Source organism: Macaca thibetana, chromosome 1 (assembly GCF_024542745.1).
Source record: "Macaca thibetana thibetana isolate TM-01 chromosome 1, ASM2454274v1, whole genome shotgun sequence".
NCBI classification, from domain to species: Eukaryota; Metazoa; Chordata; class Mammalia; order Primates; family Cercopithecidae; genus Macaca; species Macaca thibetana.
In genome coordinates, this window is record NC_065578.1 from 93,630,646 (window position 1) to 93,637,474 (window position 6,829).

The window sequence follows — 6,829 nt, forward strand, 5'->3', positions numbered from 1 at the left end:
CTTTGAAAGACACAAATTACTAACCCTGACACAAGAAATAGAAAATGTGAATAGCCCTACATGTATTAAATAACTGATTTCATTATTGAAAATTTCCCACAAAGAAAACTACACCTACATGGGCTTCACTTAAAAAATTCACTGAACCAGATAAAACAATCCTATACAAACTCTTGGAAAATAGAGGAGACAAGAACACTTCCCAACTCATTCTATGAGGCCAACATTACCCTGATACCAAAATCAGACAAAGATATTACACACACACACACACACACACACAAAAAAAAAAAACAAATTTCTTAACACAGTATTAACAAGTCAAATCCAGGCCGGGCGCGGTGGCTCAAGCCTGTAATCCCAGCACTTTGGGAGGCCGAGACGGGCGGATCACGAGGTCGGGAGATCGAGACCATCCTGGCTAACACGGTGAAACCCCGTCTCTACTAAAAAAATACAAAAAACTAGCCGGGCGAGGTGGCGGGCGCCTGTAGTCCCAGCTACTCGGGAGGCTGAGGCAGGAGAATGGCATAAACCCGGGAGGCGGAGCTTGCAGTGAGCTGAGATCCGGCCACTGCACTCTAGCCTGGGCGACAGAGCGAGACTCCGTCTCAAAAAAAAAAAAAAAAAAAAAAAAAAAAAAACAAGTCAAATCCAACAATATATAAAAAGGATAATACATAATGCCCAAGAAGGGTCTGTCCAAGGAATGCAAGCTTAGTTTAACATTCACTAGAAAAAAACCATGTGATCATCTCAAAAGATGCAGAAAAAGCATCTGACAAAATTCCATGGCCACTCATGATTAAAACAGTCAACAAAGTAGGAATAGAAGATAATTTCTTCAATCTGATAAAATCTGATACAAGGCATCTACAAAAAAACCTACAGGTTTTCTCCTTAAGATCAGGATTAATATTGTTACTGTGGGTCTTAGCCAGTACAGTAAGACAAGAGAAACAAATAAAATGCATTCATATTTAAAAAGAAAGAAGTAAAATACTCAGAGACAATATGTTTGTGTACCTAAAAAAAACCTCAAGAAGCCTATAAATTAGCTACTACGTCTAATTAATGAATATTATCAAGGTCACAGAATACAAAGTTAACACACTATAATCAATTTTATTTCTATACACTAACAAAAAAAAATTGAACAAAAAAATTCAAAACTTCTGCTCTTTGAGAGACAGTGTTGAAATAAAATGCAAGTCACAAACTGGGAGAAAACATCTGACGAAGGATTTGTAACCAAATATATCAGGAAGTCTTACAATTCCATAAAAATAAAATAACAATCCAATAAAATAATGAGTAATGAAGTGAACATACGCTGCACAAAAGAAGATGCACAACTGGGCAATAAGCACATGAAATACTGCTCAATACCATTAGTGTCAGGGAAATGCAAATTTCAACTTCTATGAGATACCACTGACTAGTCGCAAGAAATTTTAATTTCAGCTAGACTGAAATACTAACTGTTGGTGAGGATGTAGGGCAACTGTAACTGTAATACATGCTTCTACACAAGGTATACAATCACTTTGTGAAACAGCCTAGCATTTTCTTACACAGGTAAACATACATTTAACATACAACCCAGTAATTCTCATTTTACATGCATCCAAAAGAAATGAAAACATACATTCACCCCTAAACTTGCACATAAATGCATAGCAATTTTTCATGATAGTCAAAACCAAAACAACCCCATCTCCATCCACAGATAAACTGTGGTACAGCCTTATGATGGAATACTATTTAACATAAATATCCATGACATAGCAAAAAATCATAGATGAATCTCACAAGCATTAAGCTAAATGAAAGAAGCCAGGCACACGCACACACTGTATATCTTTGGCATGATTACATTTACATAAAATTCTAGAGAATATGAACCTAATCTTAAATGACAAAAGAATTTCAGCGGTTGCTTAGGAATGCCTTGGTGGTGTAGGTGTGGGGGAAATTGCAAGAAGCCTTTCATTTCCTCCACTAAATATAAAGCATCCCTCTACTTTCCCATAGGACATTCAACATACTTGGGAAACTCATGATATTATACCTTGGGCCCCATCAGTATTGTCTGTTGCTACCCAAGATGCAAAGGTTCTACAGGACTGTCTACCACAAAATGGGATCAGACTAAATTTTCTTCGTGAATGCTGAATGAGTAAGTGGCACAAGAATGAAAATTCTTTAGGGTGACTTCTGGGCATGAAGTTTGTTCAATGTGGTGCTAACCCCCGGGACCAAGAGCAGTGGCTATAAAATATAAAAGCTCATGTTCCTAGGTCAAGAGCCTTAAAAGGCGAGGAAGTGAAGGTGCTTACAACTGAGGTGGATATTCTATTTTAAGGAGGTGAGGGGAGCAGTAATGACCAACCACTATGCATTCTTGAGCAGCGCTTTTCTACATCTCAGCCAAAGTTCTATTTTTGGGGGGACTGAAACATTTTCTACTCAGGCCTATTCTATTTTCTTCAAGTTCACTCTTAAACTCTTCTCAGAATCATGAGACAAGAACTGTATATACCGTAAAGCTCATGAAGCTTAAGCATCAGGGTTGCTCACTTACACAGTTCCTGTAACAAGGAGGCATTTTGAAATGGCATGTCTGGCAAACTGTGTAAAGAAATCACTACAGAAAGGGACCTAATCTCCAAGACTCCCATAATTTTGTCGTGATTCACTCATTCTGAATATTCACTTTCATATCTAATTTTGAAGTATTTTTCTTGAAAAAGGAATCTCCTCTCCCAAACTGAATGAGAAGGAAGTGAAGCTAATTCCCAAAGAATAATAAAGAAAAAGGTAAATGTAGAACAAAAAGCTACTTGGAACTTTCATAAAACACCTCCTAACATTCCCCTCCCCCCTAACCCCTCCACCCCTTGCCCAAAAAAGATCCATCTTTAGAAAATAGAGAATGTCAAAGATCCAAAAAACACAATGTGGAACGCCACCCTCGGTCTTTAAAGAGGGGTGGTGGTGGTGAAAAGGTGAAATAAACTCTGGACCTATGAGAGGGGCTGAAAGACAAGGGAGGAACGTCCTTGACTGCTCTGTTTAAACCAAGGGAAGACCTTCCCCGGGAACACCAAGTTTCTATCACAGACCCGGTCCTGGGACACCTAGGGAAACAAACGCACCGGGGTCCGCTCTCCAGGTGGTAGCTGCAATCTCCCAGCTTGTCCCTTCCGATTTTGCAGAGCACACGACTTGCCCTAGAGCCATGGCTGGGAAAAGGTGGAAGGGCAGTAATGAGCGGGGAGCGAGAACGGGAGGAGTAGGGTGGGAGGGAACGACAGAGACGCTCCAGAAGGGGCACACAGTCAGAATGCGCAAAACGGTGTTTTACAACCTTAGATCTCCCTCCCCTAATAGCCAGGGCCTAGGTGAGGTGAAGTGCAATAAGAAAAAGTAAATATGGAACATGAAATGTCTGTTGTTTTACTCGGCCTTTACATATGTCAGACTGAAATTTCAGAAAACGTCACCAAACTTCCAAAAAGGATCCCAAGTGAGAAAGACGGACTTGAAGACCCCGTGAAGGAAACCAATGGGGGAAGGGTAAAGGAGCCCGTGAATTCCGCAGTGAGGCGATGAGGGCGGGTGGCTAGCGGGGCTGAGACACGCTCGGGGGGTCCTGGAAGGGGAGGAAAGTCCACCCGGCCAGCTTCTCCCCAGCTGCCCGCCGGCTGCCCAACTCGGAACGCACGCACCCGGGGTCCGCGGCGTACCAGCAGCGCCCGCCCGCGTCCTCCCGCTCATCCGCGCCTGCCTCGCCGGGCGCGCCCCTAGCCCCGGCCGGACCCTGGACGGCAACTCGCCGGCGCCCGCGCGGACTACAGCCAGGAGCCACGACCGCCGCGGCCGAAGTGAGCGCCACCTCCTCACACTCACCACGGCGTTCCATCCCGCGTCCCGGACGCGGACGCCCGCCCCACACCTACGGCCGCCTCCACCGCCGAGGGCTGGAGCTCGCCGCCCCCATCCCCCACGGCCCGCGGACGCCCGGCCAAGCCGCAGCCGCAGCCGCAGCCGCAGACACCACCACCACCACCACCACAGCGGCTGCCGCCCCTGCAGCAACCCCCACAGCCGCGCCGGCCGCCCGCCCCGCCCCCTGGAGCCCAGCCCATTGGCCTGGTCTGCGCTCCCGGGGGCGGGGTCTGCGACCGCGGCAGGTGGGGGCGGCTGTAGCTCGCGCGCTGAAGGCAGCGGTCAGCTGTGCCCGGCCTGAAATTGTCCCAGCATCCCGGGCCGCCTAAAGTTACCCTAAAGAATTTTCATTCTTGTACCACTTACTCATTCGGCCGCCCTTTTGACTTGCAGCGGGGCAGGCGGAGCGACTTAGAGGAAAAGTCACCTTTTGTACCCTCCTGCAGGGAGCAGGTTCTCTGTCCTTGTTAAATTAGACATTTCTCAGGTGGACATTTTGAACTCCTTCCAGTCAGGACTCAGGTCTTCAACTTGTTTTGTCGGCCGTCTTCCTCCACCCTTCTTCTCCCATTCAAAACAAAAGTACATTTTGTGCTTAACTTTAAAACTTCCCCCACTCTTTTCTGTCTTCAACTGATTGTCACTTTCAGCAAACTAAATAAATTACTCAAAACATCAGCTATTATACAGTCCGCGGCACATGGCAGGTGCTCAGTAGATGCTAGTTGATTGCACGTCCCTAACCACGCCACCTGCTTCTTACCATTAGGTGCTCCTTGAGTCATGGGACTGTTCAACACGGTGGGGGAAGGCACAACCAAAATAAAGCATTTATCTAGATGTTGGATCACACATCATATCATGTTTGGAGGAAAACAAAACACTGAATTTATATATAATACATGTTAGTAACACTTACCAACTCTACTAAGAATACCTTTCAAACTGTGCTGACACATAAGCACTCCCTGAATATTAGCTGATTAATGGGTAAAATTATGGAAAGGGAGTTTGGAAAAATCACTTAATGTCATCTTCCCTTTAAATATTTTTCAAAAAGATTACATATCTGTCATATTCTTCACCCTTCTTCGTTAGGAGAAATATATTTGAAAACATTCTCAAAGGAAGATGGTAGTTTTTGTTTTTGCTTTGTTTTTAGAGAGAGACAGGGCCTTTCTCTGTGCTCAGGCTGGAGTGCAGTGGCACAGTCATAGCTCACTGAAGCCTGGAACTCCTGGACTGAAGGAATACTCCCACCTCAGCCTCCTGAGTAGCTGGGACTACAGGCTCGTATCACCACACCCAGCTACTTTTATTTTTATGTTTCATAGAGATGGAGTCTGCTGTGTTGCCCAGGCGTCTCAAACTCCTGGCCTCAAGGGATCCTCCTGCCTCATCCTCCCAAAGTGCTGGGATTAGAGGTGCGAGCCACCACACCTGGGTCATTTTTATAAGTAAATATGATTATTAACTGAGAAAGAGTGAATGTCAAACATCTGCTATGTGGGACAAGTGGCTGTGTTTGGCAAAGAAACTAAAAAATAAAGGGCAATATCTCCACCACATCCTCTAACACTGACTCAGCATGTGCCCTGAATCATCCTTATAAGCCAACTAGGTTTTTTACCTTTAAATGTTTCTTCATTAAAGTGGCTTGTGATCATGGTTTTGGAGGATAAGGACTAACAGACACACAAACAAGAAATCAAAGGCATAACTGGATACTGCATTAATGAAGCATATATGACAGATGATGTGGTATTATTTTATAATTACAGTATATATTAACACATATCCACTCTGCTTATTGAAATATTCTTCATTCCTTCCATGATAGAGAATCCTGCCCCTGCTCTGAAGCCGTTCTGTTCTCTCCAGTGAAAATTAGTCATCCGCCGGGCACAGTGGCTCATGCCTGTAATCCCAGCACTTTGGGAGGCCAAGGTGGGTGGATCACCTGAGGTCAGGAGTTTGAGACCAGCCTGGCCAACTTGGAGAAACCCCATCTCTAGTAAAAATACAAAAAATTAGCCAGGTGTAGTGGCGCTTGCCTGTAGCCCCAGCTCTTGGGAGGCGGAGGCAAGAGAATCGCTTGAACCCCAGAGGTGTGGGCTGTGGTGAGCTGAGATTACGCCATTGCACTCCAGCCTGGGCAACAAGAGTGAAACTCCGTCTCAAAAAAAAAAAAAAAAAAAACAGGAAGGAAAGAAAATTAGTCACCCTATTTGACATCATATTGTACATAGGATACTATTCTTGTGGCACTTGTGGTTTTGGTGCCATGGTTTTTGGCAGTGTTTATGCTAATTAGATTGAAAGTTCCACACTACCACATTAGTTAGGTCTGTATCTAATCCAGAATGGGTCCCCACTAAGAATTTTCTGGAGGGATGCTGAGGGAATGATCAGTAGGTCCAGAAGTAAAAATTCTTCCAGTGTGATTTTTTTTTTAATCACAAACTGTGCTAAATTGGTTGTATCTAGTAGAACCAAATATGATGGTCACAAAAACCTCATGTCTAAAGCAAAGTCTATCCCAGATATCCTGTTCCCTGAGGTGAAGGGGCTGATCACAAACGTGCATGTTGCATGTGGCTGGTGGAGGTAGGAGCCCAGCCCCACAGGGGAGCAGAGTGGACAGGTGATCTTCCCTCTGCCACGCTTGAACAGCAGTCTGTATAAGAGGGACCCACATTGTCCATCATGTCTATTGTATTTTTATTGATTCCACAAATATTTACTGAGTACCTCTAATGTGGCCAGACATTGTTCTGAGCACCGGGGATATATCAGGGAATTTTAAATCCACTCTCAGATTCTTCTCAACCATGATGAATAATGCCTGGAAGAGGGGAAGAAATAATGGAAACCTACA